Source organism: Ornithodoros turicata, chromosome 2 (assembly GCF_037126465.1).
Source record: "Ornithodoros turicata isolate Travis chromosome 2, ASM3712646v1, whole genome shotgun sequence".
Lineage (NCBI taxonomy): Eukaryota > Metazoa > Arthropoda > Arachnida > Ixodida > Argasidae > Ornithodoros > Ornithodoros turicata.
In genome coordinates, this window is record NC_088202.1 from 45182816 (window position 1) to 45199661 (window position 16846).

Genomic DNA, 16846 nt, shown 5'->3' on the forward strand with positions numbered 1-16846 from the left:
CATGTTGTAGAAGATGCAGCATCCACTTCGAAACAGGTTTCTTTTCGCACGACTGCGACATCTCCACAGGCTGCTATAGCTCCTCGACGCGAATAATAGTCTGGAGATGGGAGGTAACACACTGTCTGTCAGTTCGTATTTGAGGTTCAGGGTCCATACTCCTCGAAGTTCCCGTGGTTGAAGGTTCGATGTTTGTTTCCTTGGATAAACTGGAAAGCGGACCCTCTTAACATCTGTCGTGGTTACAGGTGCTTAGCGCAATTGTCGCAACCCGTGCAGAAGACAACCGTACCATTTATCCTGCAGGATTCATCAACAACGGACGCTTGGAATGTTTACTCGTCTCATTTCCATTTGTGTCCGGACGTCCCCAGCATATGCACGCCTTCCTGAGGTCGCAGTCGGTCCTTTGATCTCACTGCGTATAGTCCCCGCGTCACCCAATAGAGTTCATGCATCGGTACATTAGGGTTGTTATGGTCACCTCCACAGAAATAGGTCACAATGTATTGGAGCTTTTGGACGTGCACTAACATTATCTCCCTCTGCCATCGCTGTCCTTTTTCCGTATACTGCCCGTTGCAATATTTCGAGCCCCAGGTGCACCACCGTGCTATAAGGCACGGCTTTTGTTTTAGTTTCCGCACGTCTTGGCCGTCGAAACGTGCATTTATGCAAAAACATGCAACACAAACTCGCACTAACCTGTAAAATATGCAATTTCGTGCAGTTTAAAGCTGGTTCTGCGGCATTCACACGGCTCTAAAACATGGAGGTATCATATGTTGGGAGCCGGGCATGTCCACGAAAAAAAAAAAAAAAAGCAAAACATGCCAATCCGCGGTCTCTTCATTAGTATTGTGAGGGAGAAGATGCCACGCCAACATCATCATACTCTAGTCAGGCACTTCATCCTCAGAGCACGGCCCCTTGGAGCAAGTCAACGGCCACGCTCAGAGCTCGTGTCATCCAGCTTCGAATCCGGCTGACTCCATTAAACGTTCCGCCGTCACTGGCTGAGCCCACCTTAATCCTCACACTAGCATTATAATTACGATTATTATTCGAACGATTCGGTCACATCCAGGATATTTGAGACGATTCCAGTTTTGGGTTGCGAGAATTCTCTCAATCTAACATCAGTGAACGAAGAAAGGTAGAAACTCCAGCAAATCGGTGGGGAAATGTTAAGGGGTGAGCCACTGGGAGAGAGATATTTCGAACAGCAAATGTTCTTCTTCTGGGCCAGAAGGAAAACAGCCTCTGTTCGGATTAGCGGCGGCTCTCATCCTGCGGTTCTTCTCTCAACATCAGTAAAGCGCATTTTTTTTGTCTTTTGACCGATAAGGTTAGGTTTAAACAAACCACCAAAATAAAGTGATATTATATCTGATACTGACGCAACATCACCGGTATATGCATGACGTCACATGCTGCTCCAGTTGCGGTGGGTGCAGGGGCGCATCTAGGGGGTGGGTGGGTCCCGGTGACCTGAACCCCCCCCCCCCCGGTCAGAAAAACCATGTATCCACCCCTGGGTGTCTGGGCAGGCTTATATCAGGGTAGTTCGAATTCTACCTGACTCGGGTTTGCACGATAGCTCTGTCCCTTCAGTTTAATGCGTATTTCTTACCCATACTCGTTTGTTATGATGACACACCGACGTACTTTAGTTAAATAAGGGAATAGAACAATACCAACTACCATCACTATACCAAACACCAACTACCACAGCCATATTTTTCTTTATAAATCCATCCATCCATTCATCCATCCGCCCAACCATCAACCACGACATGTACAATAACAAATCCATGTAGTGACCTACCATCGTTTTGTGCACCTGATTTTTTTCATTCCTACCATCATAAATCTATCGCCCAAAATCTATCGCAAACATCGTTAGACAGATCGGAACTGGGGGGTGGGTGGGTGGGTATATGTTTCTTCACACAAAAAAGGAGACGTCAGCCAGGCAAGTGCCGGCTTGCTCGGAACTGGGATTCAAGCGGTTACAAGCAAATAGGACATGATAATTTTGCTCGGACAGCTGACAGGCGAACGAATGCCACAGCATAGAGCCACAGCCGTCATTGGAGAAAGGATGTTCTGAGAGAAATCGAAGGTCATATTCCTTGACGGAATCAATAAACGTTCATATGGAAGAAGCAAAGAAAACACTGTGATGGAGAGTGATAAACACCGGGCGTTTCTTTGCTGCACTGAGCAAACAATAAGGACGTCACGTACTATGCCAGATGACAAGGGTTGCTCTTCTTTCGTTGGGGTCTGTCCTTGTCTAATCATCAACATACGACGTTGTCCCTTCCGCGTATTTTGAAAAGTTATTTGACGATTTGCACCAATATTGCTTGAATCCATGAAATCAGCTGAGTGGGAACATTGTTAATACCAAACGCTGGATGCGCGTCCGAACAAAAAGAAATAAAAAATATTTGTCGTATTTGTATATTTTCCGTAACTTTGCGTCGTCACGCGTCCACTATGCTTATACAGGTTCCTCAAGCTTAGTGACTCCAGTGCTGGAACAAAGACGCCATGGTCGGCGATCAACTCTTGGCTTCCTGCCAGTTTCGCTAGCGATTTGCCCTCTGGCACATTCTCGATCCCGAGCAGAGGAAGAAAGAAGACGGTTTTCGACATGCAGCTGCACCCGTGTGATGGCAGAAAAAATAAAAACGAAAAATATTGTGGCGTCATTAGCGAAGGTATCAACTGAAACCGGGTTTAAAGTGCTAGAGCCATGTTTGATGGCAGCGCATTAGGTATAGCGGTAAGCGCGAAGTGCCTCCCGAGATTTTACGCCGCATGTGATCATTATAGCGGAGTATTTCAGCAAATACATGGAAACTGACACATAACGTTTCATTCTCAGTTATCGATAACCTATAGAACCAATGACCATTCAATTGAGCGGACACGCGTGCAAGTAAATGTTACTAAATATTTCTTACGTGGTCATAGGGCGGTGGAGGAAATGTTATTGCCTTGCTGTTGAAACGCGATATTTTCCAACTTGTTTACCGACAAGGCTCAACGCAACTGAAATGCTACTGCAAACTACATCTCGTAGGTTGTGACGAATTCTTATCTCTTTGTGGTGACCACTTTATCAGCAACTGTATTTATAGCGCATTGTGTACGTTTTACCTACTGCTCGAAGAAGATACGATATCCCGTTATTTATCAATAAAGGAATCAATATTGTGTCTTTTCGAGTTCGATACGCTTGTTCAATGGTTATCTGCTTTTTTAGTATAACTTCGAGCACTTACTAACAGAAACTAGTTATTTGATGCGCGGGATATTCACTGTGGTTCCTGACTTGTGTGAACTGCAGTTGTCGTACCAATCTGAACAAATAAGCAACGCCATGTGTCACTAAATCCTTTTTCTCCATCACTTCAGGGCAGTAAACTTATTTATTTCTTCTGCAAATACATACGCAGATGTGCTGGCAAGAGCGTTACGTGTAGTTCATCTCTCAGTAGGGCTCACTGACGTTTCTCTACATACTGTAGCAGCTAAAGCCTTACTGTTTCTCTATAGTTTAGCTCCAACCAGGCGGCTAATGCTTTGGTTGAACCTGAAGTGAAGTGATATGCTTTCGGGGGGAGTTATCCTTTTGTTTGTGTGTTGTTCTGCATTTAATCCGGCGTGGCGTGACGTGATATTTGAACAAGGGCGTTCCTCCTTCCAGAAAGGAGAGCAAATCCGTTGTAAAGCTGTGGTCCCTCCGACGTCTACTCGCTTTCCTGTTTCTGCAACGTCACACAGTTAAAAATATCACGCGAGCAGAAATGCGTTTCGTGTGGTGTAAAGAGTAGAGTGAAGTATACTAGAGTAGAGTACTGTAGGGGACACGGTTGTCTAAAATCAGCACTCCGTCGTTTATCTCATCTCAAATCTCCAGGTGTTGCAATACTATTTCTTTCGAGTAATAAACACGTGCAGCACATGGTCCGCCTTCAAATACAACATTGACACAACCCTTTCAAGTGCAACAGAGGTAATATGGGACGGCGAAGTACTGACAGGCGATTTTAGCTAGCCGTGTCCCCAACAGTACATATATCATTTCATAGGTAATAAATTCTATACAGTCCTATACATAATTCCGAAAGGAACTCCCCACTCCCCCCTGCTGTCCTCTCTCCATCTGTCGACATCTGTGCGCCGCTCAAAGACACAGTTGCTTCGTGGCGCTAACACAGAATCATAAAAAAAAAAGACAGCCTCACGCGTTTCTGCATTTGTTTTTAAACATTTACGATATTTACGGAATCTGCTTCGCTAAGAACCAGTGCATCAAGGTTGGTTCACACTACTGCGTTTTACGCTAGCGTTTGCGTGCTTTCCATCGCGGAACGGGTTGACGTTGCCACTCTCGGAGTCCCCGTTCACGCCATTGCGTTGTAGCGTTACGTTCCTCCAATGAACGAGTGCCGTACACAGTGCAACCCCTATAGGGAGAGAAGGGAATGCCGCAGCTACCAACGTCCTCCCCACGCGCACAGTGCGCGTGGGATATCCTCTCCTCCTATTGGGCACTTGGCTTCTGGTTGCGGTGCTTGCGTCGAGAAGGTTGAAGCTGGCTCAACCCCGAACCGTTCCGCTTACGCACTGAATCTGCGAAGAGCGGGGCTCTGTTGCCATGGCGACGATTCACCGTACGCGCAACCGTAAACACAGCAGTGTGAACTGGCCTTTACGGTTCGGACTGCAAATTTGGCGGCAAGTTAGATGAACCGTACTATTATGATAATGTTTAATTCTTGGCTTTAAGTCCCGAGACAACTATGGGACTACTATACTGTTTTTTTTTTCTCTTTTTTTTTCGTGTGTCTCATCCTTCTTTCACCCTACTTTTTGGTATTTTTTCTTTTATTTTCTAATTATTTACTTGCGAAGTAGCAATCGCACACACCGTTTGGCTGACCTTACTTTCCCTTTTTTTTCCCTTTTCTTTTGTCTTCTAATAAATATAGCCCCCTCGACACCGAGCTGAACAAGAAAGAAAACTACGTATTCTCTCTGCTCGCCTAATGATGTTCTACTTCTAGTTCTACTCGCATATCCCGCAGTTTGCGGTGTCTTCGTCCTGGCGGACAAAGCTTGTGGCCCTCCAAGACGGAAGGAGTTCGGCTATACATGCTTTTACAAACTTCGGATGCACCGGGAAAAATAAGTGCGATACAGCATGCCGGTGTTACTTGCGCGGTGCGCCTTTATTTTTATGTAGAATTTTAGTTTTCCCGATGGTTTACTTGGCTCACACTTTGGAAATATCATGTAATATTTTAGCGTTACGCTGTGGCGGCGGGTTAAATTAATTCAATTAATGCGATCAATTTGTTTCACGACTGTGGGCTAATGCATTACTAATTAACTAGATAGATAGTAAATAAAATTACTTCAGTGAATAAAGGCGCCTAAGTAAATGAAAGAAAATAAATAAATAAATAAATAAATGCTCCTTTTTTTTTCTCATCGACCGCACGAATAATAAAAATAGCGTAAGAAATGAGATGACATTTGTGGTCAATGGCGAAGGAAGAAATAGCTGCCAGCCGTCGAATGAAAAACACTGCATAAAAACAAGAAATATATAATCAGTTTCCACTCAATAAGCATCAACCCATTTCTCATTCAGCACTGCGTGTCATCATAAATCAGCCACGAAACCTTCTTCTTTTTTCGTGCCTGAGGCACGCGTGTCCCGTCAAATGTTGAGCTCGCATCACTCGAGAACGAAGAAAATGACTTATAACATTTCCCCGAACATTTATCGAAATGGTCTTAAACAGAGAAATCTCCGAAGAGCCACGAATTGGAACCGAAGATTTTTTTTTTCTTTCTTTCTCCGTTTGCTTTCACTTTCACTTTTATTTTTTCGAGCGCGCAGACGCGGCATCGTATATTTTTCGTTCCTAATCACCCGTTTGCTGTGATTCATGGATTTTCTTCGCTCAAAAAGCGCTCTTCACACGGACGTTACTCAGAAGTTGCAGCCTTACCAGTTTCGTCCGTTTGTGTCGATGGAGGTATATCGACCATTAATCAGTCACAAGGTAAGTGGGGTGCGACTGAATTAAAACTACCGTAGAAAAACGACACCTTTATGCGAACGTACTACGCTGCTGTAAACTGTAAACGCGTCCGATATCGAACACCGACAAGGGATATTATAGGATGTTTTTTCTTTATCTGCGACAGGTTTATTTCTTAAAGCTAGGACAGCTCAGCATGAATGCCGTTTTTGCAGATGCGACAGGGTGAACATCCTCTCGAAGAGAGTATGGAACTACTAGCTGACTAATTAGGAAGAGTTCATTGATTAACACTTTAATTAGGTGCTTTCGGGAAAAAGTGAGACAGCAGAATGGGAGACCATCTTCGTTGAAAGCCGTTCTGTTTTTAAAAATCTTGAAGCGTTCCATCGTCGAATTTTGCCATGCAGATCAGTCGAAACCAAAACCACGTCGATTAGGAGCGCAGGAAGGACAGCCGTCATTCCACGTCGGATGGCCACGTGTGGAGCGACGGAGGTGATTGGACAAGGTGCTGATCTGCTAGCCAGATTTGCGGCCGTGCGACGGTGAATATCATGCACTACTGAGGCGCTAGGTTTCGGTTTCGGCTCATTTGCAGATCAAAATCCGGCGATGAATATTTCAAGGTACGTGCTCGCTTCAGGATTTTGAAAAAAAGAAAAGAAAAGAATACCTTTCAACGCGGATTGCCTCCCATTCTGCTTTATCACATTTGCAAGAAGGCGCCTAATTAACAGGTTAATGAATTTTAGGTAATTGAGCGTAGAACCACCAGGTGTGGAAGCACCACACACAGAAAAATACCCGTTCGAGAAAGAACATTTTAACAACAACAACTTTATTTGATGAATGAGGAGTTTCATCGCCAGGGTCGATACTTTACTTCATTGCTGGTGGTGATGTGGGGAAATAAATAATGAGCCTGTTCACGATAAGGACCGAAGTCCCATGGTGTCCAAAAGGGTCAAAAGAGCGTTGAGGGCAGAGCGTTGGTGGGCTGGATTTGGCCAGGGACCAAGCCATTTTGATAGAGGGAGAAGGGGGGGGGGGCGAGAGTCCAGCTGATTAAGGGACTCGGAGAGTACGGTTCGGGAAAGTTGGTAGTGAAGGCAATGAAGAAGAGTGTGCTCCAGATGTTCTACAGCAGCGCAGTGACAGCATCTGGGAGAGTCAACTTGTCTCAAGCGGTAACGCCAGTGAGCTGTAAAAGAAACATCGAGTCGCATTCGATGAATTAATGCAGCATATTGACGAGATGTGGAGAAGCGGCATGCGGAAAGCGAGCGTTGGATCATCTCTTCTCAGCATAGAGCTTTTTAAAGTTCTTCGGCTTGTCCGTATTTTTCACCTTTAAAAGCATCTTCAAAAGTAGGACGGCCAGGAGATCCTTAGCCATCCTTTCGTTCTCGAAGGCAGGAACGGATCAGAGAAATATTCTTGCATCACTATATATGAAGAGCTCTCGAAGAACAGTTATTTTTCTGTGTGATATGCATCTTCCTATTTTTCTTCTCATATCCATTCCATTCCAGGTAATTATTCATCTAGTAGTGACATCCTCTCTTCGGGAACATCTCTACTTGTCCGTATAACTTAACTAAAAATGAAATTATATGAAAAATCAAATGAAAAAAAGAAATGATATCCCTGACTCTCATATAGCTTTTTCTTTTAAATCTGCTGCGTATAAAATCCCTCTGTATAATGATGATGACGTTCCAACGTGAAACAGGCAATCATATGGCTCAGCAATACAGAATATGTTATATTAAGCCATATAATGGTAGGAATGACCTATTTAAGTTTCCCCTTTTTTCCGGACTATCATAGATTGGACTTGCCTACTGAGTGATGTTGTATCGACAAGAAATATCGACCAGTTCGTAGCAAGAGTTCAAAGTCATTCGTGATGTTCTAAAATAATGCTACGTCATATTGTTTTCATTTCTTATCCCCTCCTTCTTGGGCCACTAGAAGGGATAAAATACTGAAGACGAAAGATCTATTGTTGCAGACCCCCTGACCGTAACGAAACATCCGTTCGGTGAAAAATCAAATCAAATAAAAACTGGAGAGGACTACGACTTGCGAGATGGTCATTCGATTCGCTGACAGCGTTTTCAGCTTTCTTGCTATTCGATATTTATCATAAATGCACCAATCCCTAGATAACTCGACAAAGTGTCCTCCCTCTTCCGGAACACCGCTTTCTACACACGCTACGAGCTACACTTTACGAGCACAATGTTAATAACCAAACATAATGGTGGTAGGTAGAAAAAGAAAAGTTTCGCCTGCAGAATAATTGTTCTGCTCTCTACAATTGCCCAATTTCATCCAATCAGTCGTGTACATGAAACGAGTACCATTGCGTTTCATTCCTTAACACACTCGCGAAAGAAATTTAATTAGCTCGAATTACACAATATTGTCGGCCTCGCCGATATGGAGCTTGAATATCAGTTCGAAGAGCTTCAAATAAAGATATAAACCTGGAAAGAAGAAATGGTAACATAGAGAAATAAGAAAGACAGTAGCTGTTTCTCTTCTTCCTGCAAATTCGCAATGATTAGTGGTGCTCACGTCGGTAAGAGTGCGTCAGACAGAGAGAGATGGAAGAATGCAATCGGCGATATTATTTCGCGCCTCCCCATGGACACAGCCGATGGAGAGTGCACAGGAAACACCCTCGTAATTAGGCAAGCCCAAGCTTAAAACGTACCGCGCAAGGCAGTAATAATAAGCAATCTGTCCGCTTGCGAAGTGTGTGGTTCAGTACTAATTTTCGTATTAGCGAAGAGGTTGTAGACTAAAAATCATGTACGCAAGAAATTTAATTTGTTGCTTACCGTTTTCCGAATGAAATACATGCGCTTGGCGTATCCTGTGTTCCTGTTAGCTGTTTTGTGCCACCAAGCATGGTGTATGACGACGCCCAGCTCTTTAAGGTAGACAGTCATGGCGGCCATGTATGAACATCGTTTGATAGTTTCTACATCTCAGTGAGTAGTAAATAAAGAACTGTTTCTGGAACTTGCCTAACAAATGAAAAGTTTGTAGGCAGCAAAGGGTGAAGTGCAAGTACCACACGAACGATGCATGAATATTTTGATCGCGGTTGAATCATGTTTAGCCAAGCCAGAGCACTGTGTTCTTTTATTGTTCATTTTCTACTTACAATTTCCGTGTAGGTAGGAAGAAATTCACTTAGCTTCAAGTAACAAAACGCCATCTCGCACTCAATTTAGTCGTTGACAGTCTTCCAACGACCATGTACATGGAACTTGTGTGCACCCGTTGTCTCATGCCAAATTAATATTCTGTACTATCAAATAAATTTGCCTGTAACAAACAATGTACATCGTTCGCTCAGTGAAGCCTGTAGATGTTGGAAGCCGTGAAGGGCAGTACGAAAGTCGCGGGCATTTTGAATTTGCATCACGGCTTCCTTCAAAAATGTGCTGCCTCAGGCACACTCGAAGCCCTTTTCGCTTCCAGGATAAATTTCGGCGCTGTTGTTCATTATTCCGAGAAAAACTGGTCACGTACCAGATAGAAAGGAAAGCCAGGAACGGCGTCCGCTATTGTTTTGGAGAGAGGACCGAGCGCCATTTGTATTCATTGGGACGCTTAAAAGAATGGGCCAACAGGAGAGCTCGGAGTAATTTCATTTTTCGTTGATTTGCAGTCGGATGTGTAACAAACTTTGAAGCGAACAGCTCAGTCGTGCTGTATTGATATCATGTTCAGTACTGAACAGTTTCTTTTTCTTTTTTAGAGATACATCTACTACACGTATTGCGTTGCAGCCTCTTTTCCGTTTCGTTAGTTTTCTTTTCCTCTTTTTTCATTGCATTGGCTTGTTTTGAAAAAGAAGAACAATATGGAAAGGATTTGGCTTTGACTTTGTCGTCTAATTCATCCATAGAGCTTGTGTTCTCCGTGTGCATATTATATCTGCCGCTCTCTTTTGAAGAGTACAATTACTATCGAAAAGGAGTCTCCTTACTCCCTTCAGGAAGTGAGGATACTCCTTAACTGTTTACTGGGGTGTAATATGACTCTCCAGTAGGGAGCTGAAGGGTCTGAAGGGTGTGAGGAGACTCCTTTTTGAGAGAGAATGTGGCAAGGAATAAATATCGACAAAACCGGACGATCGTGTAAGAATGTGTATGGTCCCACATATCTACACTCATAAAAAAAAAAGGTGTGTTGTAACTGCTTTTTTGGCGGCTGTGAAGAGAGTGAGGAGGCTCTTTAACAAGGATAATGAAGACTAATTGTACACTCCAGAGGGAGTGGTATATGTAGCAAGGGTGTACTCTTCCTAAAGGAGTTACAACGCACCCTTTCTTTAAGAGTGTAGTTTTTATAAAATGAATTCACTACTGATTGTGCAAGTTGTAATTATTGGTGTAAGCTGTGATTCGTGGGAGTATGTAGCTTTCCACGTATGTATTTATTTTCCTGTATCTATTTTCAGGGTGCTCACGCCTTCCAATGGACAATAACTCTGCCAGAAGTTAACAGAATAGGAAGTAAAAACGAAAGTAATTCAGCTCTAAGCAAGGCTGTCTTCGAGACCAACGTCTAGGAGTAGTAATGTTGTTGAGGGGGTGACTTAGGGGTTTCGAGCGGTTGTTGAGGTAATTATCATTTTATGGTGGCAACTTCTGCTTCTGTTCCACTGCAATCGTGGCTTGACAAATGCACAGATTCTTTTCCTTACAAACAAACAAATGCACAGAAAGATCGGCATGACTCATCTTCTGTCATCATAAACATTCATTATAATTATCGTAAGTATATCCAAGCCGGGCGACATTAGGGCTGTACCGCCGATTATTTCATTTTACAGACGGTAATCGGTAAAGAACAGCGATACTGAAAAATACACGCTAATTAACTTCACATAAAATTTTGTCGCGCAAAAAATTCTGTAACACATTAATACGGGTATGTTGATTCACATCGTTGAACGGTGTTTCTAAATAACTCGTAGCTGTTATCAGGTCTGGGATTTCTATACGAGATGTCGCGGAATTTTGAGAAGCGAAGTATAGCAGCTTTCGAGCAAGCCTGGGGGAACAACAACAGGAGCAGCACCAAATATATGATGATGGTGATGACACGGGATGTTTTGGCCGCTAGTGTGCCGTATCTTTCGCTACGTCTTCGAGGCAAGTGACACATTGGTTGTCTTATTTCTTCTACTACTTTTTCGCCATTTTATTTTCTTTCTTTGCTTTTGTTTGAAAGTGGTAGTCTACGAGAGTATTTTCTCGGTGACAACATTTTCAAGCCATATGCGAAACGACTCGCCGTTCCGATTGGAGCGGAGCTATAGGCCGAGTAAAACAGATCTGGTGCAGATAGGGGGAAAAAATGCGGGGACTGAAGAAGCAACCAATGATTAATGACTTTTCCATTTCCTCTGGAAACAACCGCATATATCATTCACGTTCAGTGTGCGCCAGGAAGCGACATCTGCGGCAAGCTACAGAACTGGTAATATTTTATTTCGTGGTAGGATTTCAAGTTTACTGGGCAGCCTTGGCCAATTTCAGCCTGGGGCAGATTGAGTGCGCGGCGGTCGCTTCCCTCCCCCCTCCCAAAAGTGATGCTTAAAGAGTGCGTAATTGCCAGAGAAGAATTTATGCGTAGAACTTACATAATGTGCTCTCTATCCGCAGCTGCCCAATGTGTCTGGTAATTTATCATTACAGCGATTCAACACGTGCAAAACAACCAGTCTACCATCCAACACTACGGACATTTATACATGTATTGCACTTTATGATGCATAAAATACAATATAAATATTGTGCTAATTTATTCTGCCGCATCGATGCTCTGTACGTCAAAGCTACGAGGGGAAATTCTAACTAAAAATAATAATAATGGAACGGTGACAAGTGAATTAGAACACCTGTTCTAATACTCTAAATTCTACAGTGAAAATTCTCTCGGCTCTCGCTTTATTAATGCGTTAGCGTCAGGTGTGTCAAAATGGTAAAAGCTATATGTATGTGTGTGTGTCTGTGTGTGAGATAGTGAAGCTTCACCGAGACAGCAGTATAAGTGGACATGCAAAGGGGATATAAGAGGGTAAATATAAATGGAGGCAAATGATTTGAAATTGAAGTAGTCGACGGTAATTAAGAGTAAGAGTAATTCAAGGTAATTAGAGGTAATTAAGGGCAATTAAAGCAAGAAAGTTGAGTTTGAAGGTAATGAATGTACACATATGTAATTAAGAGAAAGATTGAAATTAAAGAATACCGAAGGTAACCGCAGGCTCTGCCAGAAGTCATTAAACGTAATTAAAGGTAATTAACGTAAATTAAAGGGTAATTGAGAGTAATTAAGGCAAGTAAACGTAATTAAAGGTAATTAAGGGAATTCAAGATTACTCCGTGTAACCTGCGGTTACCTACGGTAATTAAAGGGTAATTGAAAGTAATTGAGGCTAAATAAAGGTTAATTAAATGGGCTTACATATGGTAATTGAAAGTGTCAAACCGGAAGTCAAGCATTGACTGGAGGTGGAGAACCGGAAGTGAAGTTAGACCGCAGGCGGAGAACCGGAAGTCGACTTGGACCGCAAATGCACGCGGAAGTCAAATATAGACGGGATGTTGACAACCCGAAGTCGGTGTTAGATTGGAATTGGACGACCGGAAGTTGGTTTAAACCGGAAGTGAATACCCGGAAGTCAAGTACGGACCGGAAAAGGCGGTTAATGCTAACGCATTTCTCTCGCATTTACCGCTAAATCGCCAGTGAATTTTTTACTCAAGTAACCGTATGACCTTCTGGGACCTCTGTCGTCCGGAGTCCCCAGGAAGGTCCCCTGGGCTGCTGCCCATCCTGCACGGATCTCGAAACGGCTCACCATGGCGAAACGAAACTAGCGCTCTCTTTCTTTTATACTGTGTTACCCATGTGTTGAAAAAGGTGCTCTTTTGTTCCGTAATAATGGTGCTATTCACCGTCACCGTGTACACGCGGAAATGGGTGCTTTTTCGGGAGTTTCAGACGGTATTTGCTCTCGGACTTTGTTTTGCCTGCTGCAACCACGGACACGAGATCGAACAAACTTTTATTATATTTTCTTCATTTGAACTGTCTCTGTATTTATTTTGTCAGGAAAACGTCAACACAGCTGCGGGGAAGTTTTCCAATTTCCTTCAGTGTCACTCCGACGATCAAACACGAAAGTCGCGTCAGAAACTGCTTTCGAAAGATTGAGTTTCCGTTTCCCGTGGACATTTCGGGATGGAAGACGCTCCGCACACAGAAGAAGGTTCCGATCTGTGAGCGACGTGAACGTTTATGTAGTAATGTGGAATGCAGGAGTGCGTGACGGAAGTGACATGTCAGTGTACACCGATAGTAATATTGGTGTGTTTTTTCAACGTATTTTGCAAATATCACCATCAGGATGGCGACGATGACGACGACAGAGAAAATACTCGGAAAAAGAACGGGGACGAAAGACGCGACAAAGTCTGGCTCGCTACAACTGTACGCGTACACAGAGTTGGTTAAAAAATGAAAAAGAAACGGACACACGAAGAAAAAAGGAAATAGAAAAAAAAAGGGGGGGAGGGGGAGAGGTGGAGGTAATGACTAAGCAGGGCAACCTCGCTGTTCATCCGATGAGAAACGTTTGTCATGTTGTCACGCGAAAAACCGACAGCGGTATTGGCGTGTACGTGTGGGCTTTGAAATTTGTAAATATCACCCATATACGATGAATGTAGTTAGCGGAATAGCAATTGCGCTGTATTCCAGAGTTGGTACACGCAGTTGCGTCTACGTGGTCCCACCATCCGGGAGCCTGCTGACATAATGTATAAACTTCAACTGCTGTTCTTTGAACTGCACGTTGAGACACTTTCAGTGCGTTCCGCGATGATTATTGCCAGCGAGACAGCAGATTCCACTTACGCCTATTGACCGCGCTGTCCTATATTAATTCTTCAGATGTGTCGACATCATCAGAAGTTCTCCCTCTGGGGCAGCCTATTGAAGGGGGTGAGAAAAAAAGAACAGCCAGAGCAATAACAAATGTAAGTATATATGACGATACTCCGCGGCTCCTTTTTTTTTTTTTCGTTTTGCATGTGAGCAGAGCGCTCCAGAGTGTAAATACAAAAGCTCGTTAAATGAATGTTTATTTGTCGACATATTTGTTAACCCATGTGGTTCGTTAGCACAAGTTTCTGCCGGATCGCATAACACACACAAGCAGTGCTGCTCCCAAAACTAAGTAACGAAATAACGCTACCCGCTACTCCACAGCAAAGTAACGCAATACGCGCGGGTGGCTACAAATTTGAAAAAAGAAGAAGAAAGGAACAACGACATAGAGCTGTCGCTACCGAATAAAAGAACGTAAGTACTACGCCTACTTATCCGTTACCCTACCATTTTCTATGCAACACCTTACCGTAGGCATCGCGTTGCCGAATGCGTCTAAAGACGTTTCTTTTTTTTTCTTTGATTGCGTGTTAGCACCGCGAAGTATCTGTGGCTATGAGCGGCGTGCATAGATGGAGAGAGGACAGCAGGGAGGCGTGGAGTACAGGAGGGTTAGTATGCGTCCTGGGCCTACTTCAGGGGGAACTGTGCCGACATTCGTCTGGAAAGTCTTCGGAAAACCCAGGGAAAACCTCAGACAGCACAGCCGCCGGTAGGATTCGAACCCACCACCTCCCAGTCTTCGGCACGACCTTGGCTACCACCAACGAGCGGACGTCTTAGCCCACTCGGCCATGCCGCTGGTTCTAAAGACGATGCAATATTGAAGTTCCCTCACATATAACTAGCATGTAGTATAAAGTATACCGCGACCAATATATATTATTTCACATTGACCTTGGCCTCGATGTGGTCCTCAGTTAAGACAATTCAATGCACATAGCACATGTGTGCATTTGTTAATTTTCCCGTCAGAATGTTTGCAGCACAGGTAGGCAGGTAGGTAAAAAAGAAAAACATGGAGATGTTGGCCGAACTCTACGCCGTAGCGGTTGGGGAGGGGAGAGGGGGGGGGGGGGGGAGTGGCGCAGCCGCCCTCGGCGCCTTCACCAGAGAGGGCGCCGAACGGCAGGCCCTGGCAGGTTGTTTGTACAGTATACAGCTGGAAGGAAGAGAATTTGAATTTACGATTTCCGCAGTGCAACTGAGCGTTTTCTCTTCTTTGTTTACACAGTTTCTGACGGCAGTGAGAGAGAGAGAGAGGGGGGGGGGCTTCATGTTCACCTTGCCCAGGCCGCAAACCGACGGCTCTGGGTCCGGCTACTCCAGTACGATTTTTCTGCAGTGATAGTATTTGTCCGAGATATCCGCAGATCCCAACCTCAAACTCTTCCGCCTGCTTCCTGTACACGGATTGATCACTGTGATCAAGTGGGGCAACTGCCATGATAAACGACCACACATGGAGTCATCAATAAGTGGCTATACCGTGAGGTGAGAACATCAAATGAATGGCATAATGTTTGCTCCCGTCAGGGCCAACGCCGTTCTGTTGTCATACTGTTCAAAACCTTAGGTCTCACAGGAATTAGGAGTTAATGTTGTTGCCTATCCCCTGCTTCACTTCTTCCAGCTACACGACGGCTTCCCTTACAAAGCGTTTGACTATACGAAAATCTACGTTTCATATCCTTTTTCCGGGAGTATGAGTTCCTGAAAAAGTGTCTACTCAAGACCAAGAGAGTGTGAGATCACCTCCGTAATGAAACATAGAGATAAAAATATCATGTAGCTTTTCCCTGAACATGTGGAACGCTGTCAACAATCAATTGCTTTAATGTTAATCGCCTGTGCACCGACAGCGCGCAAGTGTGCAAAGAGCATTAATAAGCATGTTGGCGTACACTGACTCCCGGATAATATTATTATTTATTCATATTGTGTGGCTCATATACACACAGTGTAAGGTATGTAATGTGAGCAAATAACTAGACCGCGTTCGACAACCTGTATGAGCTTAAGTAATTCTATCTCGCGAGAAATGCTTCACCAGGGGCGCAGCACCTTAAAGCAAAATCGGCGATACGTTTGGAGTGTAATGAATATTTATCGCGATATCTCATTGCGTTTCCGATATATTTTGGTATTCCTGTTCCAAAAAGACACCACGCTTCGTTTATCTACTCCGACCAATAAAGCTAAAAAAAAAAAAAAAAAACAGTTTTAAATGTGCTCTCAACACGCTCACGCTAGCTTTGCAACTGGTTGTATGACGGAAACTAGCTTCGTAGCCAATTGTTATAAGAAAATTTACTAACATCGTCGACTGGCTGGTTGCGCTGCTGGGACTCCCTCTACTCCAATTTAATACATGCTATACAATAACTTACAATAGCTACACAATGCTGTACACTAACTATAAACTTACGTACATAGCTACAAAATTAGATGTGCATAAGGCATGTAGGGATATGTAGACGCTTATATTACACTAGACACAATATGTAGGGTGAATAACTGCAGTCTCATTGTTGACTATATATACAGATGGAAAAGCGTGAAGGAAAGAAGTAGTAGTATTTATTATGCAGGACGATATACATAACTATGTGTGCTTCCCAAAAGTGAGCTAAAAAGCTCGAAAATGCGCAGAACAACACAAATTATATTCCTAACTACTCAACTGCGCTCAGCTTATTAAACTTAGAAGATGGGGAAGATCGTCACTTCAGTCTGCCTGCTTAAGAAGTAACTAAAAGGACAACAACAACAACATAGATGAATGG

General features: G+C 43.6%; 1 protein-coding gene and 1 long non-coding RNA gene across 3 annotated transcripts in view; one reads left to right on the forward strand and one right to left on the reverse strand.

Annotated features, from left to right (window-relative positions):
* The window catches only part of LOC135383409 (uncharacterized), a 62903-nt gene extending 51065 nt beyond the window's left edge, over window positions 1–11838 (forward strand). Inside the window, exons 3-4 of one of the 2 annotated variants that reach the window (XR_010419857.1) lie at window positions 10558–10720; window positions 11087–11838. This is a non-coding gene — a long non-coding RNA (uncharacterized LOC135383409). Of the gene's footprint in view, window positions 1–10557 lie in introns of both variants that reach the window. The other variant, XR_010419856.1, reaches the window with a different exon arrangement.
* The window catches only part of LOC135385347 (hemicentin-2-like), a 527311-nt gene that overhangs the window by 393772 nt on the left and 116693 nt on the right, over window positions 1–16846 (reverse strand). The gene's annotated exons all lie outside the window — the stretch shown is intronic.